Raw genomic sequence first — 24,822 nt, 5'->3', positions numbered from 1 at the left:
AGTCTGAACGTAGTCAGACTCAGAGCGGAGAGGTTATAGATACCTTTCGTGTTAGAGTAGACCGACTCTCTCGGAAAAGGTCCTTGGAAAGTGAACCAGGAAGGACGTGACCTCTGTGAATCTAGGATCTTGAAGGCCAACATGGGGCGATCAGCGTCATTGTCGCTCCCTGTGACGTCATAAATCATCTATTACATTCCTAAGCGTTTGAAAAAAAAGGGGAAAAGAGACTAAACATCCATCCCCGTTCAATATCATAGGATGGCGTTAATGGTACCGCTCCCGGATCAAGAATAAGGGAGCAGAGAAGAAGAAGCCTCTTCGTCCTCAACATAGCGAAGAGATGAATGAGAAAGGACGTCCCTAAAGTCTCCACACTCTCACATACTTCTAAAGAAAAGTTCCACTCTGTAGTCAGTAGTTGCTGCCGTCGATCGAGACGATTCGTAGGGACTTTTGCAATCCTGTAACGAACCTCTAGAGGATCGTTATATTCTACGCCTGTTATAATAGGCGCTTTCTCATAAACCCGAACAGGGACCGAGAGAAGATACTTCCTAAAGATATGAGAGAGCTGTGGAAGATCAGAGTTGATATGGACCACTGGTTCCAAAAACTCGTTTCGAGGACTGGAGGGACGACTGAATTGCTTCCACTTCTTTTAGATTATGATCCAGGACATCTGAAACCCTCTCCAGATGTCCGGCACCTTCTTTCTATCACCTCAGGTGATACTTGACGCACTGGGAGATGTTCAGAATCATTCCTAGATCTCGAATACAATTTCAGTTTCCCGGTATGAAAAAACTGTAGAGGTCTGAATTGCAGTCTATTCAGGGAAACAAACTTCTTTAGGAAGGAAATGGCCCCCAGCAAGCTCATCCATTCCCTCACACAGTATGTTTACTTCCCTAAGCAGGAGAGCATATAATAGTGCAATGTTGCGGTAGACTCGTAGTCCTATACCGTGCGGTAACGAGCACCGAAAGGAGAAAGAGATATCTCTGTTGAACCTAGTAAGGCAAAACGAATGCAATGTTTATTCATTCATGTAAGAAATCCCCTCAATCTTAGGCTAAAGTCCGTGATTGTAGGGCAGAGATACAGTTAGTCAGTCAATCCCGCAGGAGAGAGAGACGTAACCTACCGCGCATGACAGCGAACGAGCTGGTACTGCCTCGGTTAGACTGGAGGACAGTGACAGCAGCAGCTTACGATCGTCGTCTCTTAACTTCATGTCTGGGTTGCCAGCTACCCTATTCTACGAAGAAATAGGTCCATTATTTTTGAGCAGAAAGACTCTCAAGCTGGTATATTTAAGCGAAACAGAAAACGCTAAATATATAGATGCGTTTGTGTTGTCATAACACTACATACAACGGTAAAAGATAAATCGGAAACTCCTGGAAGGCTGCAGGGAGTAACGATTAAATGTCTTAAAATAATAGACAACAGACCTCTCGGTTGCCATCCGAAGAGGTAACTACAGCAAGCGTATATGACTTGAACCAACCAGTAGTAAAATAACGCAAGGCAAAATATGATATCATATTACAATAAAGTTTGTTCATACTTACCTGGCAGACATATATATGTATAGCTGAATTCGGAAATACAGCTACATACATATCTGACAGGCAAGTTTCATGAACAAAACTTAAAGAATCGAAGCAGACAGCTCAAGCTTCTTATGTTATTGGACATAAGCGTTCATACACGTAGTCTACAAGTCTATTTCTTGTACGAGTCTGCGAATGATGAATGAGAGCTCTTCCGAATCTTGTCAATAAGAGCTTATCCGCTTACGCAATATAAAGTTAATGAGATGTTTGTCAATGAGAACTAACCCATTTACAGGACAGAGATATTTTGTCAATGAGGGGATACCCACTTACTTGACAAAACGATAGTATATTGTCAATGGGGAAAGTCACTGAATTGACAAAACGTAATCCAGGAAGTCGAGCATTTATTTTTCCGATTCCCGTCTCAAACGAGGAAGGGGCAAGAATCCTGTTAAGAGACTGGGCTTACAGCAGGTAGAACAACGATGTTCAATTCGGCAGCGTAGTCCCGACTAGGAACTAACAAAATCTATCATCTGAAAAGCCCTTTCAGATGGGCTAAAAAGCTTGCAAAATTATCCTGGGAAGAGGAAGAAACTCTCCAACCAGCTTCCTCTCCCGTATCACAAATAATGCCTGCTAAAGCTTAAAATTTATAGGCAGTATGGCAAAGGAAGTCCTGTCTTGCCCTTTCCTGAAGAGCGTCCTTGATGAGTGCCTTTGCAAGAATCCTACTGAATGTTGCCGAGAGTCCTGACATGCAGGACGTCGAGCTTTTACATAACCCGTAGCTGCCTTACCGCAAAGTCTTGACTGCGGTAGAGCAAAAGAGATCTTTCCTTGAGCTTTCCATAACTCCATCCAATCCTGGACTTTACGAAAAGCAAAATTAACGGACAGAGACCTCTAGAATTCACGAAACCCGTGGTCTTGCTGGGTTTCGAAAACGAAGTTGCCTTTTCACTTTAAGCTTCCTCCGAAGCACTGCTTACTTCACATTCTTCGCAGGCGAGGGAGAAGGGATCACCGAAGGTAGGTAAAAAATCTTTAGGCCCAAATCAGCTTGAAGAGTTAAAAGAAACTTTCAGCTGGCGACACACCTGGCGTGTGCTGGCGCCTGGCGCACGCTCGGCGTCCAATGGCGCGCGCTCCGCGTCCACTGGCTCGCGCTCGGCGTCCAATTGGCACGCGCTTGGCGTGCATTCGCGCGCTTGGCGTGCATCCGCGCGCGCTTAGCGTGCACCCGCGCACGCCTGGCGTCCATCCGAGCGTCCCGTTCAAGCCGAGCGTCAAAAGAAGCGTGCAGAAAAGCGTCACGCTCCTGACAGGCGTCAATGCAAGCGAAAGAAACTGCTTTCAGGGAAGAGCGAGAATCTCGGAGCGAAAACCGACTGCACGAAGCAGTCTAAGGAGAAGGGTTGATTGTGTGAGAATACGAGAGGCGAGGGAACGCCTTCTTATTCTCACAGCAACAAAGCTAGGACGTCCGCACTCAAAAGCGTCCTGCTACTATGACTTGCTTTCCCTTTTCTCGGTGGAAAGACGTACACGAGTTCAGGCGACGTTCGCCTTCTTACTTCTCACTGCAACGCATGACGAGAGAGAGAGAGAGAGGACGTGAAGCGTCCTCTTCTATAAAGCTTCTATTTAGAGGGCGCGAGTCCTTCCGAAAGCTCCAAACCCTGCGCAGGGAGGAAGCTTCGGAGGACGAGAAGCAATCCTTCAGGATTCGTGCACGTGCACGCACTTTGGCAGCCTGGGAGTATCTTCAGGTCTGCCGAAGGTACGTCAGATCGGTGGGGGGGGTTCCTCGTAACCATCCTTCGGCTTTCGACATGCTCTCTCCCTGTTCCTGGGAGTCAAGCAGAGGTCCCGGCCTAGAGGCGAAATAAGGCCGATCTGACGCACCCTCCACTACACAAGGGGCACTGTCACAGCACTTAGCCACTTAACTTTTGCTCTCCAAAGCCAGCACTTTCGATTCTAAGTTACGAATCGATAGAGTATCAGAGAAAGGGCAATACCCTCTACAGAAACTGTTTAGGGCCCGAAGGCAACATTACAGTTAGGAGTAACAACTACAGAAGTAGCACTCTTCACCACAATGATAGGAGAGCGAGCACCTTAGATTCCAAGATACAGATGGAATCTATAACGTAAAGGCATTACATCACGAGACATATTTATAGCCCGTAGGCCATACTACAGGGTTAGGCAAAATAAAGTCTACAGGTAGGTTAGCCTACCCGACTTTTGTTTACTGATTAATTGCGTACATACGAATCATACGTCTTCCTTACGGAATTAGACAAAGTCTCACACTCCTTACATGACAAATCTCAACAAAGAAGCATATCAAGTGTGGAACTACCGAAGCTTTCGGTAGCCACACCCTATCTAAGCAGACAACACCCTCTGAAACTAGACCTAACTAGATTCAGTTATACAAAAATGAATCAAATTCAAATCAATTTAAGATAGCGTAAGCCTAGCCACAAATCCAAGTAAATAAATCAAAAGACAATTAGGATATTTAGCGGCAATGAAGTTTCCAAAATCCTAAGACGGAGGTACTGAAAACAGGTGTTTCCAGCACCGGCGACAGAAAAATTATGAATAGAAAATGGGAATGGTTCCTGATGCCCGCCTCCAAGCAGCGGGAATGGGTACTAACCACCTGGCCGACCACTGTGTGTGCCGGAAGTTTTTTAAATTCTGTCGGACTTCAGAAAATACAGCTATATATATATCTGACAGGTAAGTTTCATGAACAAACTGTAAATTTTCAATCACTAGACACTAGAACACTTTAATAAAGTGGCTTGTTTTGTCAAAACCCCATTTACCATATACAGCTATATTTTTCCCAATGAGAATTAAATAGAACATAGTAGAAATTAGGGACAAGGGCCAAGTGCTGGGACCTACAGGTCATTCAGCGCTAAAATGCAAATTAACAGTGAGGAGGATAACCTCAAAGTTGCAATATGAATAAATTGTTAGACGGTGGAAAGTAAGAAAGAGAATATCAACAGAGGTACAGTAAGAAGAATGAAAGCGGTTGCAGCAAGGGGCCAAAGGGACACTGCAAACAACTTTAAATAATGTCTACAGTGCACCGCATGAGGTGCAATGATGGCGCTACCCCCTGCTACAGGGGAATTTTGAAATATCCTTAAATATTTACATTTTCTGTAAGTGCTGTCAAGAAATGTGTTGCTCTTCCCAAGAACACCATTATCAAGTTCATTACTTCATTTATCATTCCATAATGTTTGTTGTTTATGTAGTAGAGATGCATTGGATGTCTGAAAATTAGATTGGCAGATGCCAATATAAATTTTCTTATATTTGCGGATGAGTATATCAATCTTTTAAATTTACAAATGTGGGTATGTTGCAAATCTAAATAATTTAGATATACAGGCAGTCCACAGTTCCTCGGTGGGGGTTCCGTTCTCGGCAGGATGCTGATAAGTGAACACTGACATTAACTGAAACGTGGTGATTTATGACACTTATGGAGCAATGTCTCGATTAATGGTGCTTCTGTTAGTTGTGTTATGGCACCATAGCTCTATTATCAGCACCTTATGGCACCGATAACTGAAACTTGGCCACTTATGGCAGCCATAAATTGCTGATCTTATGGCACTAGACGAGCGCCATAAAACCAGATCGCCATTAACCAAGTCTGTTGATAACCGAGGACTGCCTGTATCTAACTGTTAAAGAGGATTTTCAGCCAAATCATTTAAAATTGTAAGTTACAACATAATACTATTTGATGTGTTAAGTGAACGTAGAAACATAAGTGTGTATACTTTCATATGAATGTACATACATTAACCCTTTAACGCCGATTGGACATATTAAACGTCGATGTAAATTGTCTGTTGGGTGACAATTGGACGTATGGTATGTCGATATAAAAAAAAGTCTTTAAAATTCGCGGAAAAATAGTTATAGGCCTACTAGGCAAAAACTTTTGAATCACGTGCCTTGGGGGATGCTGGGAGCTCACGGATCAAGGCGTTGTTTTGTTTACAATCGTTACTCAGGCGCGCAAGCGCGAATTTCTCTCTTCTCGCACTAAAAAGCATCAGCGACACATCTCAAGAAATTATTTTGTCACTTTGACATAATTTTTGCACCATTTTATATTAGCCGTTACATGGAGTATTATATATGAAAATGTGTGCAATTTTTTGAGAATACAACAAAAAACAATTCATGGTTGTTGCTTTTCTCAGTTTTGAAATATTTTCAATATAAATCACAATGTGTCCAAGTTTTAACTAACCTTTCGGTCAACTTTGACTCTACCACCGGAAAATTGTCGAAAACGGCAATTGTAAGCTAAAACTCTTATATTCTAGTAATATTCAATCATTTACCTTCATTTTGCAACAAATTGGAAGTCTCTAGCACAATATTTTGATTTATGGTGAATTTATGAAAAAAAAAAAAAAAGAAAAAAATTTTTTTCCTTACGTCCGTGCGGTAACTCTTCCGAAAAAATAATAATTTTTTTTGTCCGATTGTTGTAATTTTTGCACCATTTTAAATTAGCCGTTACATAAAGTTTTAGATATGGAAATGTGCGCTATTTCATGAGGTATACAACAACAAAACAACTCATGGTTGTTGCTTTTATTAGTTTTGAAATATTTTCATATAAATAACAATAAGTGCCAAAATTTCAACCTAGTCAACTTTGACTCAACCGAAATGGTAAAAAAACTGCAATTGTAAGCTCTAAACTCTTACATTCTAGTATCATTCAATCATTTACCTTATTTTGCACAAATTGGAAGTCTCTAGCACAATATTTTGATTTATGGTGAATTTATGAAAAAATTCCTTACGTCCGCGCGGTAACTTCCGAAAAAATCATACATTTTTTTTCGCCGTTTGTCGTAATGTTTGCACCATTTTAAATTAGTCGTTACATAAAGTTTTACATACGAAAATGTGCGCAATTTCATGTAGAATACAACAATAAACAACCCATGGTTGTAGCTTTTATCAGTTTTGAAATATTTTCATATAAATAACGACGTGCCAAAATTTCAACCTTCGGTCAACTTTGACTCTACTGAAATGGTAAAAAAACACAATTGTAAGCTAAACCTATTACATTCTAGTAATATTCAATCATTTACCTTTATTTTGCAACAAATTGGAAGTCTCTAACACAATATTTCGATTTATGGTGAATTTATGAAAAACTTTTTCCTTACTCCACGCGGTAACTCTTCGGAAAAAATCATAAATTTTTTCGTCCAATTGTTGTAATGTTTGCACCATTTTACATTAGCCATTACATAAAGTTTTATCTATGAAAATGTGCGCAATTTCATGTAGAATACAACAAAAAACAACCCATGGTTGAAGCTTCTATCAGTTTTAAAATATTTTCATATAAATAACAATAAATAGAAAAAATTTGTCCTTCGGTCAAATTTAACTCTTGTAAGCTACAACACTTACAGTCTAGTAATATTCAATCAATTACCTTCATTTTGCAACAAACGGAAAGTCTCTAGCACAATATTTCGATTTATGGTGAATTTTTGAAAACTGCTTTTTTTTACGTCCGCGTTATGAATTCATGCATCATTTTGTGATAATATTTTCTCTGTGTTGCCTTGATCGTTTTACAATGTGTTATATACCAAAATGATCACAATTTAGTGTACAATACAACAACAAAAATTAACTCGTTAGCTTTAACCGTTTTGCTCACAGCGCGATTTGTATACAATTATATATGAAAATTTTTTTTCGCCCTGTCATATATCCCAATATTTATATATGATGATGATATTTTTTTTCATTTCTGATGGTGCATACTAAACTTCAGGCAATGAGAAAAAAAGGACCAAAAACGAACTCTTAATCTTGAAAACTAAGCATGCTGTGATTTTTTTTTTTTTTTTTGGGAAAAAAAAAAAAAAAAAAAAATTCCGCCTTGGCTCTCACTCGTGAACGCCGCCGGCATAACGGGAGACGACTTTAAAAATAACGCTTTGGCGTTTAAGGGTTAAAGGCATGAAAACTTATAAAAAGTTGATCTCTACCATCCTAAGGATGAGTTGTGGTAACCCTGGCCTAATAGGTCTCCTTATATATTCATAGTGGTCCAGTGACTATGGAAATTTTATAAGCCTCTCATGTGCTTTTCACATACCAGTCACCTCGCAAAAGTATACCCCATTCTCATTCTCATAAAGCCACATGTCCCTGTACCCTGCATGGGAGGATTCATGAGAGCTTTTGCAGAAAAGGCCTTACCCTACTAATTAGCAATAATGGATCTTCAGTGGCACCAGACTTGTTAGAAAGTTTCATGTCTGAAGTGATGTCAAGAAGAGGGATGCTGTCTCTTAGGATCTCCAAGGCCTTTTGTCTCATGTTTTTGTTTGTTTGTTTGGTGTTTTTACGTTGCATGGAACCAGTGGTTATTCAGCAACGGGACCAACGGCTTTACGTGACTTCCGAACCACGTCGAGAGTGGACTTCTATCACCAGAAATACACATCTCTCACTCCTCAATGGAATGGCCGAGAATCGAACTCGCGACCAACGAGGTGGAACGCCAACACCATACCAACCACGCCACTGAGGCACTTTTTGTTTGTCTTGTCTCATGTAGACCTCCATAAGGTATGTATTAAATCCTTTTCTTTCGGCATGACTCCCTTGGCTTTAATGTCAGCCTGAACATCAGCTGTCGTCTTCTTTCCAGCTAGACAACCCACCAGAATTAATTGTATGCTCTCCAACATCACTTCAGTCAAAGGATCAAGATCACCTCTTGGTCCCAGCCAAGGAAACCAAACTAACCAAGTCACCAGGTAGATGATGACTTCACAGATGAAATTATTCCTTTCAAATGGTGTATCCCCCAGTGAGAGCTGGGCCTCCCAAAATACTAAAGTACTTCATATGAAATAGGGGGAGAACCTTTGGTACTGTATGCCCTTCGTAATAGGAATCGTCTTCCCCTTCTGGAGACAAACCCTCTACTGTTGCCTCAACAAATCCCTTTTAAATGAAGGTCAATTTAGAGGCTGAAGGCAGTCTGTAAGACGTCGTACAGCTGAAATAGTCTCTTCAAGTGATTTCTTCCAGGATGAATTTCTGAACAAGGTTGATAAGGATGAGTAATTCCTCACCACTTATAATAAAAGCCCATATAACGGAAGATCTACGACTTTTGCTTCATCTGCTTCAGAATGTTGATGAAAGTGCTAGTTTCCACCTGGTTTCTGTTACAACTTTGATTAACAGATCAGGAATCTATCTCCACCATTACCATGGGGGCTGGTTGATCATGGCCACATCAAGAGGATGTGGAGAATCACCTAACCATTTCAGATATAGATAGTGAGGACGACACTTGGAAGGAACCTTCTGAGGACAAACTTGGAGATTAGACACAACCACTTGCTTGTTCTGCAGATGTCCTTGGCTGATAGCCAAAATCCCGACTGTCTGACAGAATAGAATACTAGAGTAAAGAATTTATCAACAGGTTTGAAAGGTGTAAGAGGAGGAAAACCTCACAGTTCCAAAATGAAACAATTGTTAGAAGGTGGAAAGTATGATGGAAGAATCAGAATATGAATGGAGGTACAGAAAAAGGAATGAAAGAGGTTTCAGTTGGGGCTGAAGGTACGTTGCAAAGAACCCAAGTAATGCCAACAGTACAGCACGAGGTGCACCAATAGTATTTAACCCCAACAAGAGATGATTCTGACAGGGTATCTGGTAATTCTTATGAGCTTAGACAATTGTTACATAATGAATGGAAGGTCTTCTTGCTAATCACTATGATTATATCATAGCATTAAAGTAGATATGAAACTGAACTGGAAGATTTGTTTAATACAGCACAAATCCAATTTAAGAAAAGATATTTTCACAACAGTAATTACTTAGACTGGAATGTGAAGCAGAAGATAAGAGATCAGTGAGAAAGAGTAGCTGAAACATAGATGAAATGAAGGAAGATGGCTACATTACTGATAAATATGTCCCACTGGCAAAGAAAGCAGACTTCTGATGGGTGTCAAAGAGAAAATGAACCCTTAAGCCAGTAGCTTGGCTGTGGAGAAAAAGAAAGAGAGCACAGAGCAGGAAGCAAGTATACTAAGATACATGACTGTTGGTCACCTCTTGGTCAGAAAAGCAGTATACAGTGAATCCCCTGTATTCGTGTTCGTGGCAATCACAGATTTCTCTATACACCATATCTACCTATTATTCGCGGGAAATTTGCATATTCGCTGAATTTTTCTGTGAAAAATATTCACAAATAATTACTGTATTATCATACCAATTTCATGATTAAATGTACTTTTGTGATAGAAAAAAAAAAAAAAAAAAAAAAACAGGTATAAGCATTTTTAGTGGGGTTTTTCTTGAGTTTGTACTAACTAGTATGGAGTTTAAAATACCAAATTTGTAACTAATTTGTATTTTTCATAACTAACAAACCTGAGGTCTTAACATTAGGATTTACTAGCGCCAAGCTGGAAACCGGTAGAATTAAAAATTACACTTTGTGAGATCCAGGGACTAATGGCATCTATACCAGGTCACGGGGCATGTATACCCAGAATGCCCACGGCTACCTGTGACCCATCAGTTATATTTCTAACCCAGTTTAGACTGCTAGAGGGGTGGTTCGAGGTGGCCTTTAACTGTTAAGACCTCAGGTTTGTAGTTATGAAAAATACAAATTAGTTACAATTTGGTATTTGTTCATACACGAAACAAACCTTCGGTCTTAACATTAGGATAGACTTACTATTGGAGGGAGGTAAGTCTCTACAACTGACTGGAAGTTTGCCACCTTATCCATTTCCGAATATATAGGGAAATTCTAGAGAATGGACAATGAACCTAGGACCAAAGATATAAGCGGATCTATTGGTTTCCTCCCACTGGGTGTAGATACCATTCTACTGTTTACTCTTGTCCCTTGCGACTGGATCGACCTTCACCCTCTTTCCTTATTATCCAGAGTGTTGCTACTGAAAGTATATCATCAGCTAAGATAGCTTCACAGTATGGCTGACCATCTCACCTGCATCTAGTCCGTTCCAGCACATGACGGTACTCTCCTTCATATTGCCCGTAGTTAAAGGAGTAGGAAGAAAGTAGTAAAGAAAAAAGACCAGTCATCCCATTCATTCTACTTTCATACCTTCATCTTAGACTAGACGCAAACTGACCCGCCAGGGGCACTGGATGAACTATCACTTGTTGGGCCGCCACCACTGGACCCAAGGAAAAGGTGTCCAAGGATCTATGGGCAACATCTTTCAAATAAAATGAGGTGAAAGTGTTTGGCTCGCGCCACACGCCAGCTTTCAGAATTTTATCCACAGACATGTTCTTAAATGCTAGGGAAGCACTCACACCCCTGATGTCAGAGCTCTAGCTCCCACCTGGCTATCTGACCCTCTGTCTTCTGCAGTATAAGCACTTTCTGATTGTCTCCCTTAGCCAAAATGATATTGTATTCTTGGACACTTCCTTCTTGTTCCGTCCTGTACTTACGAACAACCTCTGGCACCCCGGCCTGAGGTGCCTTGTTCTCTTTAAGTACTCCCTTAGTGCCCTGACGGGGCCCAGGAGCATTTCAGCTTTGTCGTTGTCTACAAGTCTGCCAAGGAAGGTATGGTAAAGGAGTCGAATCTGCCGTCTACTATTGTTGGATTTTGGGTCTTTGCCACGAATTCTGGGACAACTCACACACCATTGATCTCCAACCTCTCGAGTGCTTTATGAGATATGAGAGGCCATGTAGCTCCCCCACCCTTTTGGTTGAAGCCAGGGCCAATAAGAAGACTGTCTTCAGGGTCAGGCTCCTATCCGTGGACTGCCTTAGTGGTCGTAAGGGGGTTTTGTCAGACTACTCAGTACCTTGGTCAGATCCCAATCTGGGGTTTTTAGCTCCTTTGGTGGGCATGACTGTTCAAAGCTCCTCATCAGCATGGCCAACTCCCATGAAGACGATATGTCCACTCCTTTCATTCGTAAGACTGAGGCTAGAGCAGCCCTGTACCCCTTCACTGCAGATACAGACATATGTTTTTCTGTTCTGAGATATATCAGAAAGTCCGCTAACTGCTGAATAGTGGTACCGAGTGGAGACACGTTCCCCCTACGACACCAATCACAGTATGCTGACCACTTCCCTGGTATACTGTCGCAGATGATTTTCTGATATTACCTGCCATCTGAGTTGCTGCTTTCTGCGAAAAACCCTCGCTCTCGGAGGAGATACTTGACAGTCTCCACCCGTGAAGCGATAGGACTTCACCGACTGGTGGTATCCTCTCCACGTGAGGCTGACACAGAAGGTTGCTCCTGGAGGTACTCTCTTGGCACATCTACTAGGAGTTCCAGTAGGTCTGGAAACCACTCTGCTTTCGGCCATAACGGGGCTACCAGGGTCATCTTGAGGTTCTGAGACCGCATTACCCTGTTCAGAACCTGACGGATTAGACAAAATGGAGGAATGCGACACTCCAGAATTTGTCCCAGGGTGTTGTAGCGCATCTTCTGCTGCTGCCTCTGCGTCCGGGACTACTGAACAATACACTTCCAACTTTTTGTTGTACCTGGTTGCGAATAGGTCTATGATCGGTCCTTCCCACAACATGAGCATCCTGTCCACTACCTGGTTTGGGTGTAGGGACCACTCCGTTCCCAGAATCTGATCCCTGCGGCTCAACTTGTCGGCCACTATGTTCTTTTTCCCGGAATATACCTGGCCTTGATGTCTACCAGGTTCTCTATAGCCCACTGGTGAAGTTGAACTGTCATCACATGTAACTGCCGAGAAACTAGGCCTCCTTGCTTGTTTTATAAGCTACTACTGTGGTGTTGTCTGACATCAATACCACCGAGTGTCCCTTTACTCTCTCCCTGAATTCTTGTAGAGCCAGGAAAGCTGCTTTCAACTCCAGCACGTTTATATGGAGTTCTCTGTCCTTGCAACTCCATTTTGCTGACACCATCAACTCCTCCATATGGGCTCCCCAGCCTTCTAGTGATGCATCCGAGGAACAGCAAGAGGTCTGGGGAGGATTGTTGAAGGGGGACAACCCACTGTTCAGATTGTCGTCGTCCACCCACCACAAGCAAGTCTTTCCTCACTTCTGCCGACAAGGGAATTTGCTCGTACGGGTGATCTACTGTTGGTGACCAAAACTCCTTCATCCTCCATTGTAGGGACGAAGGTGTAGCCTTCCTTTTGTGGTACTAGCTTCTCCAGGGAGGTTAGGATTCCCAGCACCACCTGCCACTGTCTTGCTGGCTGTGTTCTGCTTTCCCAGAAAGGCCATTCACCACTTGTTTGCATTTCTGTACTCTTTGGTCTGTCGGGAATACTTTGGCTTTTGTTGTGTCTATCACCATTCCCAGATATTCCAAACGTTGACTTGGATCCAGCTGCGACTTCTGCTGATTCACCACAATACTAGGCTGTGACAAAGCTGCAGGAGGGTCGCCCTGTCCCTGAGTAATCAATTTCTCCTGAACTTTGCTATCACCAGCCAATCGTCCAGATATCTTATCAGCCTGATCCCCTGAGCGTGCGCCCATGCCGACACGAGGGTGAACACTCTTGTAAAAACTTGAGGAGACGTTGTCAATCCGAAGCACAGGACCTTGAACTCGAAAGCTTTCCCTGCAAGACTGAAGCGGAGAAATTTCCTTGAAGACTGATGGACTGGATACTGAAAGTATGCGTCCTTTAGATCGACTGTCAGCATAAAGTCTCCGATTCTGACTGCTTTTAGAACCGTTTTCGGAGTTTCCATCTTGAAACTGGTTTTCCTTATAAACAGATTCAGCGTTGACAGGTCTATTACTGTCCTCCACTCCCCGTTGGATTTGGGTACCAGGAAAATCCTGCTGTAGAAGCCTTTTGTCGGACTGCATACTTGTTGCACAGCTCCTTTTACCATCATCTTATTCACTTCGTCCTGCAGAATAGTGGCCTTCTGAGATCTGTGGGCATAAGTGACGGGGGTAATGGTTGATCTGTCATGGTTGATCGTCAGGGGCGGGGTTACCTCGAACGGAATCAAATACCCGATCCTGAGAACATCCACCACCCACTGCTCTGCCCCTAGTTCCTGCCACACCTTCCAGTGATTTGCCAGGCAACCCCCCACTGGTGTGGCCGAGTGATGGGAGGCGCCCATCCTATCTTTCTTGAGCCTCTCCCCCTTCCCCTATTGCCCCTTCCTCTGTTGCTTCTATTGTGAAAGGGCCGATGAGTTATCCTCTTTGGGGAAGAGGGTCTTGTGACTCTATTAGGGATCTATGTCTCACTGGTTTCTTTTCGAGACATCTGCTGTTGTCTTCCCTCCAAAGGAATAGTTTGACTGTTAGAGGTTTTCCTAACTGCCTGTTTCACCAACCTATCGTTAGTGTCCATCCTTCTTCTATCTATCGCTTCTTCCAGTATGACCTCTGGCAACAGTAGTTGCGATTCCAAGATATCCCCATTCCTCATTGCTAACAGGGAATCCAAATCCACATTGCGGCTTAGTCTAGCCAATGCTGCATCTCTCCTCATTAGCAGGATATTTGCCCAAACATTGGCACTTACGTTTGTCAGGTACGCAATCGCCTTGGACCATGACTGTAGTAACAATCTAATGAACAATGGTTCATCTACTACTTTCCTTGTTGCTTCCGAGGATGCAATTTTCGCCACTGCTGTTGACCAAAGGTCTAACCAGGACGCAGCCTGAAAGACAGAAGAAGCTGTTTGCTTCTAAACGTGCCAGCCTCTTGGTACTTCATCGAAGGGCACTCCATTTTAACCTGATCCAAGGTTAATCCAGGCCTTAACCTTACAACATTAGGGTTCATTTGTCTAGACAGCAAAGGGACCTTCGTGTATAAATATTTCCTTTGCTTTATCATTGGAGGGGGAATAAATTTAAATGATCTATTAGATCTTAAGGAATTATCCCTCCCTGCAATCTTTGCGTTTACGTGTTGCAAGACCGATTCCGCATGACTCGAGCAAGGCAATTCATACGACACCTTGGTATCCCTCTTTAGTCCAAACGCCATGTCAATTCCAGGAGGAAGCATACTGGCCGGTGTTTCTGTCTTCTCCGAAAGGCTATTGAATTGACGAATCAAATCAATAACCTCTGCATACGAGGCCAGAAAACTCTTGGTTTTCTCCTTCCTCCGGCTCTAGTGTATAAACACTCTCCGTCACGAGAGATGTTGTCTCGCCTCTATCTTCTGACAGACGGCCCGGAATTCCAACGGCCGCCTGCCCCTACGGCCGCGGCCCCAATCTTTGATCTTTGCTGGCCGCTGTTGGCTCGATCCCAGATAGTCAGCAGGGGAACGAGAACGTCTCACTCTTTCTCTGCTCACGGATCTAGAGCGAGAATCTGTCTAGATCTCCAAGATGAAGGCTCCCTTAAGACAGAGGTAAGTTCGTCTTTTATTAGCATTGCATCGTTTTCGAGCGTCGGCGAGCCAGGCCTCGGCCTTCTATCCAGACGGACACTGCCTTCCACGAACGTATCCGCCGAGGTTGCCAACTCTCTATTTTTTGTACTTTTAATAGGAGCCTTATCGTCCTTCGTACGTATTTTGAACGCCTTACGGGCGAAACTGGGATCTGCATTCCATCCTCTGCTGCACCTTTCGCCGCCAACGTCGATTTTACCAGAGGTATCGCAGTTTTTTGCGATCCGAAACTGGCAACTCCGCTCGGCCGCTAGCTCGCCGGCCGTCACCTCTCTCGCTTGTTCGGACTCTGCGAACGGCTTCGTCTGGCAACCTTGTGCTTAATAGCCACTGATTTTGCCGACCTTCTTGCTGACTTGGAAATGACAGTCTTCGTCCGAAGGAGAGGAAGAATTGATTCTTTTCTCCTCTTGGAAGGCCCGAGGATCCGCTAGGAACTCCCGAATCCTCCTCCAACGCTTGACTGGCGCTCGCCGTGACGTTATCGGACTTAGCGATGACGCCGAACTAGAGGAAGAAGACGAAGAAGGCGAATCACACTTTTTCTTTTTGTCTCTCTTATTCATTCTCTCCTCTATATCCTGTAACTTCTGCATTACAGTTTTGCATTGACGGATCAGAAGGCGTATTAGCGTCTGGGTGCAGCGAAAAAGGCGAGAATCGGTCTGTGACGTCATCACGCCTGCCATCTCAGAGTGTGACGTATGTTGTACGTCATCGCTCGCGTAGGGAGAGACTGAGAGGTTTTCTGCTGGTAACCGCACGTTTGCTGCCAAATTACCTCCCACGTTCTGCATCGCTGTAAATACTGAGTGGGATGGAGAAGCAGCGGCATTAATTCCCATAAATTGCAAGCCCGGGGGATGAGGAACATTCAGCGCTGCCGGCCCCTGCTGGAACCGTGACGTCATATAATGCGCAAGCAGACCATCCAAGGTTGGTACGCCTGGTAGGCCTAGCGCTGACCACGTACCATCTAACCTATGCGCTTGCGTAGCAGGAGCCTGGAACAAAGATGGCGGATCTCCCCCTCTACTTGCTGGGAACAAAGAGAGTTGCAAATTATTCATAAAATTACCCAAGGCCCCTCCTGACGTTTCCGATACAGAACCGCTAGGAGAAACCGAAGGGGTATGAGACAATTCAAAAGCAGGTGGAGAAACATATAGAGCAGCCTGGTTTATTACCGATACAAAAGAAGCCGTAAGGTTTGGTCATCCAAAGATGGCGTCACCCCCTTTCTTTGTATTGGCTTTTCCCATAGAACTCCTTCCACTGTTCCACCGACCAACCGCGACAAACAGAACACGGATTAGTAACCGTACATACGTTTTCCCTGCACCTACTACACGTTGGATGAGGATCCGTCGACACCGAGGTTAGGAACCTAGAACAAGGGAAAGCCACTGACTCCTGGGCATTTCCTTTGTCTCCTCTTCGAAGCGGTAGACGATCCCGATGTTGAGGCAAATTCTCCATCATACCACGTATACACTCTTACCACACACTGATCACACTTGGAGAAAGAAAGGAATGAAAAATAAAAAATGAAATGGATAAAGAACGGGCAAACTGAAAAAACCGGCTTTAATGAGATAGACAGTAACACGTCTTATCTTAAAGGCGGTAGGAAAATACAACTGATGGGTCACAGGTACGCCGTGGGCATTCTGGGTATACATGCCTCCCCGATGACCTGGTATAGATGCCATTAGTTCCCCCCCCCCCCCCCCCCCCCCCCCCCCCCCCCCCATGGATCTCACAAGTGGGTAATTTTAAATTCTAACCGGTTTCCAGACCTTGGCCTAGTAAATAGTAATAATATTTAACAATTAAATCCTTAAAATAATTTGGATATAATTTAAGTTATACCAAAATAAAATTAATGACCTAACTGTTAGACGGTTAAGGTTTGTTTCGAGGGGTTGAAACAAGTGTTTTGTTTTTTATAGGGGTTCTAAGTATTCAAACAGATTACTAGATATCCACTGGGGGCCTGGTACACATCCCACGTGAATACATAGGTCCTATGTATGTATATCAAAGTAGCAAGGTAAGACCTGTAAGAAGACCCATGAAATTATGGAGAACAGGGCTTAATGAAGGCCTACTATACATCTGATGGGAGTTCAGGTAAAAATTGTCCTCCCCTATCCCCTATAGAAAAAGTCAATGTACAAACTTTTATGATGGCAATGATAATTCCTTAAAAAATTAAATGAAATATAAAGTAATTAGAAATTAACAGTATTCATAAACTAAAATATTCTAACACAAATTAACCTTATTCTTAAAAACAAATAAAATGTTCAACAAATACAGATAACTTGGAAAAAACTTATTAGTAACAGTGACCCCAATAACAGAAGTAGTAGTAGGGTAATGGAACAAAAATACAATAATCAACTTAGACTGCATTTACAAACTGAATTTTGTACTTTACAAACTAAAATTTTTTTTATAAAAAACTAATTTTAATCAACATCACACACACACACTGTTATTAGGATGTCAACAATGGCCATAGGTAGTTATAAGTAAAGGGGTGACATAGATTTATTTTTGCCTAGAAATGTAGATTTGGACTTGAATTTCTAATTTATCCTCAAGTAGACTTTACACACCTGGTCCTCAAAAACTGAAAGGGCTTAAACAGAGAGCAAAATAGTAATACTTATACTTCCAATAACTACAGAGTATTTTTTTTAAATTTGCAAATACTCCAATACTTCACAGAGAAGCCTATTACTTAAGCTTACTTGGACCCTACTCAGCTGTAAAACTAATAGAAAAAACAATAGGCTACTAATGTCTTTCCACTTGACAACCAACATCCAAAGATACTATATCACACAGAATACTTTACAAAACCAACAAACCTTTAAGTGCTATAAAAACAAAATCATACATATGCTTTGACACTTGCCTTAATAAATGTATCTCCTATGATTTTGCGCTTTTCCTCAGGACTCAAAGTCATGCATAGTAGGTTTGGTGACACGCTTTCTTCCATTGGATCCTCACTGTCAACAGGTATACTTGTCACACCATCGTAGAATTGATGTCTCGCATTTATAACTACAAATGGATAATCAAAAATAAGCTAGATATATATTCGACCTTCATCAGTAACTATATTATATATATATATATAATATATATATATATATATATATATATTATATATATATATATATATATATATATATATATATATATATATATATATATTATACCAATTTGCAAAAGGTTGTTATGAGGAATGAGTATATGGTACTGTACCAGAATGAGGCTCATATGGTGTGGTTATACACTGAGATTAGCAGAAACAATCTACACCAAGCCCAAACCCAAGTGCCTTAATCAATAACTGAGCAAGGTTTCAAGTTGCACTTAGATTTAAAAATTAAATAAAAAGAGTATTCTTCCTGATAACTGTATAAGCTACATAAAGAATGGAAAAACTGAGAATTACCCCTAAGTTTAAGGCCAAGTTTCCTGAGTGACTGCTCCACTTGTAGGGATTCATTTTTTCTCATGAAACCATTATCTATGTGAACGCTATTACTTGTTCTTCTGACAAAGCTTTATGAAGAAGAGCTGCACAAACAGTTGAATCAACACCCCCACTCACTAACATCTGAAATGTAAAAAAAGTTTTGATTAACAGCAACATTACATTAGCCTTAAAAGGCTATAAGATGGATTCTACTTTTTATATAATTTACACTGACCATGTTATGAAAATCATTTTTCAGTCATTCTTAAAAATATTTTGTACCACAGTATGAAAAGTTTATTGCTTCAAAGCTTCTAAGCAAAAATATTCTAATCCACTAAATTTTCCAGGCTAGTCACATTAATACATACATATATACCGTATATACTCGTGTAACACGCGATCTCATATCATGTGACCCCCAAATTTTCACCCTTAAAAAATTATTTTATCACGTATCTCACGTATCATGTGAATTAAATTTACAAGACCAAATACAATAGGCTAACCTCTTTTCCTCCTCTTATCGATTCCATTTTTTGAGTTAGGCTAACCCCTTTTCCTCCATCTCTTTATCTATCCCATCTTCTAGTTAAGTTAAAAAGTAAAAAGAGAATACCAAAAATATCGTTAGTAACGATATAACTTGTTTTGAAAACACATACAGCCAGAAACAGCCAATTTGCTATGCACAACCGAATCCGGTAACAACAGCCTTTTTGCTTGCATTTCAACTATTGTACAATAGTAAAAAAATTACCATAGTTATGTTACTGATGACATTAAGGAGAATAGGACTGATATATCTTTACATTACATATATCCTTACTCGCTTTGTAGTATTCTGATGAATCAATTAAAAATATCGAACGGAATCTGTTGAATTTGGTTATGCAATAAACATGTCCTCAGTGCGATCTACTAACGAAAACACTAACTAAATTTTGTTCACGAACGATACGTTTTTAAGTGATATTTCGACTTGGAAAAACACTTCATATAACGTAAAATAACCCTGTCCCATACAAATAGAGTATTTGGATTCATTTGCGCTAACTAGAAGCAAGAAAGATTCTCTGATTTGAGTTCAATACAGCAAAACAAACTTACCTCGCAATTGCCCTCAGCTGATTTCCAAACCCAAACATTGATTGCTATGTTTGTATTTTACAATAAAAACAATTAGTAATATGAACATACATATATATATGGAGTAGTGAAGTAAAGCATAACTTTTTAAAGATCCATGGGGAAAAATGCATATCCATTATGTTCAGTATTTCATCACACAATACTAATGTGTGATTGTTACATAATCAAATTTATATCTCATGTATGACGCGACCCCCTTAAAATTAGCTCAAAAATTAGGTCTTCAAAAGTCGCATGATACGCGAGTATATATGGTATATACACACCGTTTTCTTATATAGTACCTTAAAAGCAGTTCTAGTTTTACATGTTTACTGTTGTGCTGTAAAGACTATGCACCTCCAAATTAAGTGTAAAAATAAAACCTCCAGTGAACCTGATATTCCAAAATCCATTATACCCTACTACAGGCTAGGCCATTTGCTACCAATGATTGCAGGTACTTAACAGTGCTTGCAATTTATTGCCTAGTTACACTACTATAACTATTTTCTCTGGTAGATTTTTCACTTTAAGAAAATATTATACATGAAATTTACAGAAAATGTGTAAGTTTATTCAGTAAATTGTGTAAGTTATGAGTTTTAAAAATAACCAAATTATTGTCAACTGGAAACTAATTGACAAAGCTTCCAACTTATTGTTATTGAATTTAAGCAGGATTTTCATGGCTCTGAGTTCATGATGCATAAAATTTTTGAACGTAACAAAAATATCTGTTTTGTACCTATCATGTAGCTTTGCCTTTATCTTAATATAAAAGATGTTTTTCTTTTATTAAAGATAACATACTTCTGTACTATAATTCTGGTGCTTATATTATCAACAAGGCTACTATTTATCTACAAAATTCAATATATATATGATGAATAAGCAGAGGTGCTTGGTGCCGGACTAATGTGTAGTCAGCAATCAAAAATTTCATTTGTTGTTACTTTCCATCCATACTACCGCAACATTATAAAAAATCACTTGCAATGTGCTTTATGCTGCATTTCTATAAGAAAACCAAAGCAGCTGTTCTTTAAGTCACAAAAGTAGTCCTTTGAATATCTATTTTTCCAATGCTTCCTCATCTTATAATTTCTCTAGTAGTACTGTGTATCGAGGATAAATTATTATAATAATTATTATTAAAGCCATTCACAGCCATGGACAAGCTTTTCCTCCCAAAATCTCTGCTATAAATACTTATGCTAATGTTTGCCAAAATCAATTGTATACTGTAATGTCATTTGTAAAGAAAAATCCATGAAAAGCAGGAGACCTGATATCACCCATTGGAGAATAAAACTCCGAACAATTCTGTTTTGCTTCTATAGTAACCCTGATGATATATTTTGATCATCCAGATGTTCTGAAAGCAAAATCGTTTTACTCTGGAAGTTTGTATCAAGGCAGCCAAAAACTTTATTAGACTTCCTCTTCTTTACTTCCCCTCCAATGTTTCTACTATTTAACCCTCTCAGATTTTGGTTACTTGCAAATTCTGCCTATACAGCACTGTATGCACACCTTTTAATTCTCTTGGCAATAAATCACTAAAACAATTATGACATTATTATTGTAATTAACATTTGTCTATGCTGGAACTTTCTCAGGCAAGATATATCATAAGAGAAGGATGTACAAGCACCTCGTTTTCAATGAATTTTTCTACTGTCGATATAAATTTTACGTCATCAGTGTCTCAAAGCTAAGAATCAGATGACGTAATTTCATACCATCAGAATCTGAAAGGGTTAACATTACTTATAATAAGCATATTTCAAATTCAGATGTAAAAGTCTCTGACATAAAAAGTCAACAATACATCTTCTATACTACACACTGATAATATTCTTGAAGACTTGAATTGCTCCTGTTCTAAAAGGATCATCACCAAGATCCCTAGCTACACCCTACACCTTATAAGTCTGTAACACAGTAGTTTTTCTATATACAGGCAGTCCCCAGCTTATGAAAGGTGCAGCTTATGCCATTCCGAGGTTACAACGCTTTCCAATTATATTCAACAGAAATTATTTCCAGGTTTACGACACGTCCCAGGGTTACAACACTTACGATGCCAATCTGACGGAAGAAATATGACTCCAAAAATGCGAAATATCATTATTTGAAGTGTATATGAAAAATGTAATAAAAATGCAGTTTACATAGTTTATAATACAACCCAAGGCATTAAAGTAAGGTTTTCTTAGTATTGTTTTTTGAAGATTTTCCGGCTTACAACAATTTTCGGCTTACGGTGCATCTCAAGAACAGAACCCTCATCATAAGGCCAGGACTGCCTGTATACTTATATCCAACAGACATCAGAAAATAGTGAATTTAAAAAAAGACATCAGTAAATGGTGAATAAAATGTTAAAAGTTACAAACAAAACTAAACAATGCTTACCAGAACTTTATTGGAGCCTACTTGTTCCTTAATGTAATTTATACATTGTAGTTCACGGCTCTGGAGTGTGAAGGTTCCCGAGAGGCCACTAATTTCATATAAAAAGTTTCTCATCATTGTAGTCCCCTGCTCTGTCAAGTCCACCTGCAGATTAAAAGTTATGAAATAATCCTAATACTGGACTGGTGATAAGCACAACTATACTCGTTTTTTTCCATCTGTCCACCCGCCTGTGGTGTTTGTGTATGGTAACACTGCGTCCCGGACTTTAGATAGTCACATTCAGCTTACATTCAACAATAATAACAATATCCTATTTCGAAAATTAACAGTGTAATTCGCATACAGTAAATTATTAAAACGCTTTTCAGTTGCAAATGTACACCTGATATCCTTTTATTTACCTAAAACTTACACATAGCATAACTATTTAAAGCCGGGGAAGCAGTGTTACTATGCGAAAACACCACATGCGGATGGACAAATGGAAAAAATCAGAGTATAGATTATGTGGAGTATATTGATACTATTATGCATTAACCAGTATCTCAACCTAATAAAGTTTAAAGAGACAACCGAGATAACGATTCTTAACTCAAGGCTAGCCTGAAAGGTTTGTTCGAGGTGAATAGTATTAGATCTCATTCAATATACTGCAGCTTTACTATATATATATATATATATATATATATATATATATATATATATTATATATATATATATATATATATATATATATATATATATATATATATATAATATATAAAAAACTGGATAAAATGAAAAGTTGAAGCCTTATCAAATTTTTAACAAAGAATTGTTTTCAATAAAAGATAAACATTGTTGACTGAAGGTTGGTCAGTCAACAAAATATGTTTAATTGCAAACATTATTCAGCCGTCAGGGATATACTGTATTTTTTAGCATAATTACTACTAACATTTCCACAAGGTCTTACCTCAGGGTGAAACTGGACACCATAGAGTCTCTGTTTATCATTTGCAATAGCTGCAATTATGTTGCCTGAAGTTCCAACTACTTTAAAGCCATCAGCTACTTTGTCTATACTATCACCATGAGTTAACAACACATCCTGCTTAACACCCATATATCTGAAAATTAATGTCAAACATGAGTTTGTACAGAAGTCAACTTCCCATTCAAAATTTCATTTAGGTTCTGCGCTTATTATTACTAGCCGAGATGCCAGCCTAAATGGAAAAGCCCTACACTACAACCCACGGGATCCAATAAGGAGAGCAGCTTAGTACAGAAAAAAGATATGGGGAGATTACATACTATGTAAGAAAATATTAAGCACCAGTATCCAAATCCCTAACCAATCACCCAAATTAGTATTACTTGAAATAAAACTTTTTTTTTTTCAACATAAATAACTCCACTGATTCAAGAGTGACATTAACAGGCAAAACACCTTTAAGTTGCCACTAGAGTCATTATGCAGTTTTAGAGCTACATTTAGTTACAAGGCTAGAGATATATCTAAGAATTTACTGGTCTTTCCAAAGCGACACCTCTAAAAGAATAAACAAATAAAATAATAGCATAAATCATATCTCCTTTAATCATGTCTTGAAATGGTTGGTGGTCCTGTATGTTCCAAAATGGGGGCCATCTTATGAATAAAGAATTTTTTACCATTCCATCAGATCTAGTTTGGCAAATACTTGAGGTAAATAGGTTTCTGCAGTTACATGTTAATACCTTTGAGTAACCTTAATCTTGCTGTATATTCAACTCTTAAATGGGGTGATCATAATCCCTTAAGATAGTGGCAATATGGTATTTTCTCATTCTAAAATAAGTTTTTAAATATACTTACCTGGTAGTTACATATATATAGCTTTATCCCGCCGATTCGTCGCGCGCACGGCAGAAATTCAAAATTCGCGGCTATCGCCGATAGACGGTCAGGTGATCATACCTGTGCTCCCTCTATCCAGGTACTTGGAACCATTCCCATTTGCCCTCAGAAATTCCATGCCCCTGTTCTCAGAGGGGAGGAGGGAGGGACCTTTATATATATGTAACTACCAGGTAAGTATATTTAAGAACTTATTTTAAAATGAAAATACCATTTTTAAATATCTAACTTCCCTGGTAGTTACATATATATAGCTGATAGACACCATTGGTGGTGGGTTAGAGAACCACAACACCGTTGGGAATTCGTATAATTATTAATCGCTATACGTATATTAGCTGTACCAATAATCTGGTTCCTACCTGATAAGGAAGCTGGCTTCATAGTTTTCCTGCCTCATTCGCCTGCATTCCTTGAGAGATCCAGCAATCCACCAAGGGAGTTGTAGAAAGTCTCTGTGGGGCTGTCACACGGTCCTCGACCTTAACATGACTAGACCGCCACCCTTGCTATCCTGGCATAGCCATGGGACAATGAGCTGACCACCTGACCCACTAAACACACTAAAAACACACTAAAAAAACACCATCCAAAACCTAAAACCTAACTTAGACTTGCACCCCAGACTGTGGAAGGTTGCAACAACCTTCACAGACAATCTGTGAGATCAAGTTCAAGAAGATGCAAGGGTTAAACAAGGTTATAGGTTAGTAGTACCTTCTCCAACTACGGCGCCGGAGGCAACGTACAGACCCAGGGAACAACACTCATATTGGGTCTGTACCTCTTTT

The 24,822-nt window shown here is 40.2% G+C and overlaps 1 pseudogene; it reads right to left on the bottom strand.

Annotated features, from left to right (window-relative positions):
• The window catches only part of LOC135208360 (GMP synthase [glutamine-hydrolyzing]-like), a 39,188-nt pseudogene extending 15,928 nt beyond the window's left edge, over positions 1-23,260 (bottom strand).
• Between the last annotated feature and the right edge of the window lie 1,562 nt (positions 23,261-24,822).

Source organism: Macrobrachium nipponense, chromosome 35 (genome assembly GCF_015104395.2).
Source record: "Macrobrachium nipponense isolate FS-2020 chromosome 35, ASM1510439v2, whole genome shotgun sequence".
Lineage (NCBI taxonomy): Eukaryota > Metazoa > Arthropoda > Malacostraca > Decapoda > Palaemonidae > Macrobrachium > Macrobrachium nipponense.
Note: the sequence above shows the minus strand (reverse complement) of the source record. Positions and strands in the feature narration are given on the sequence as shown.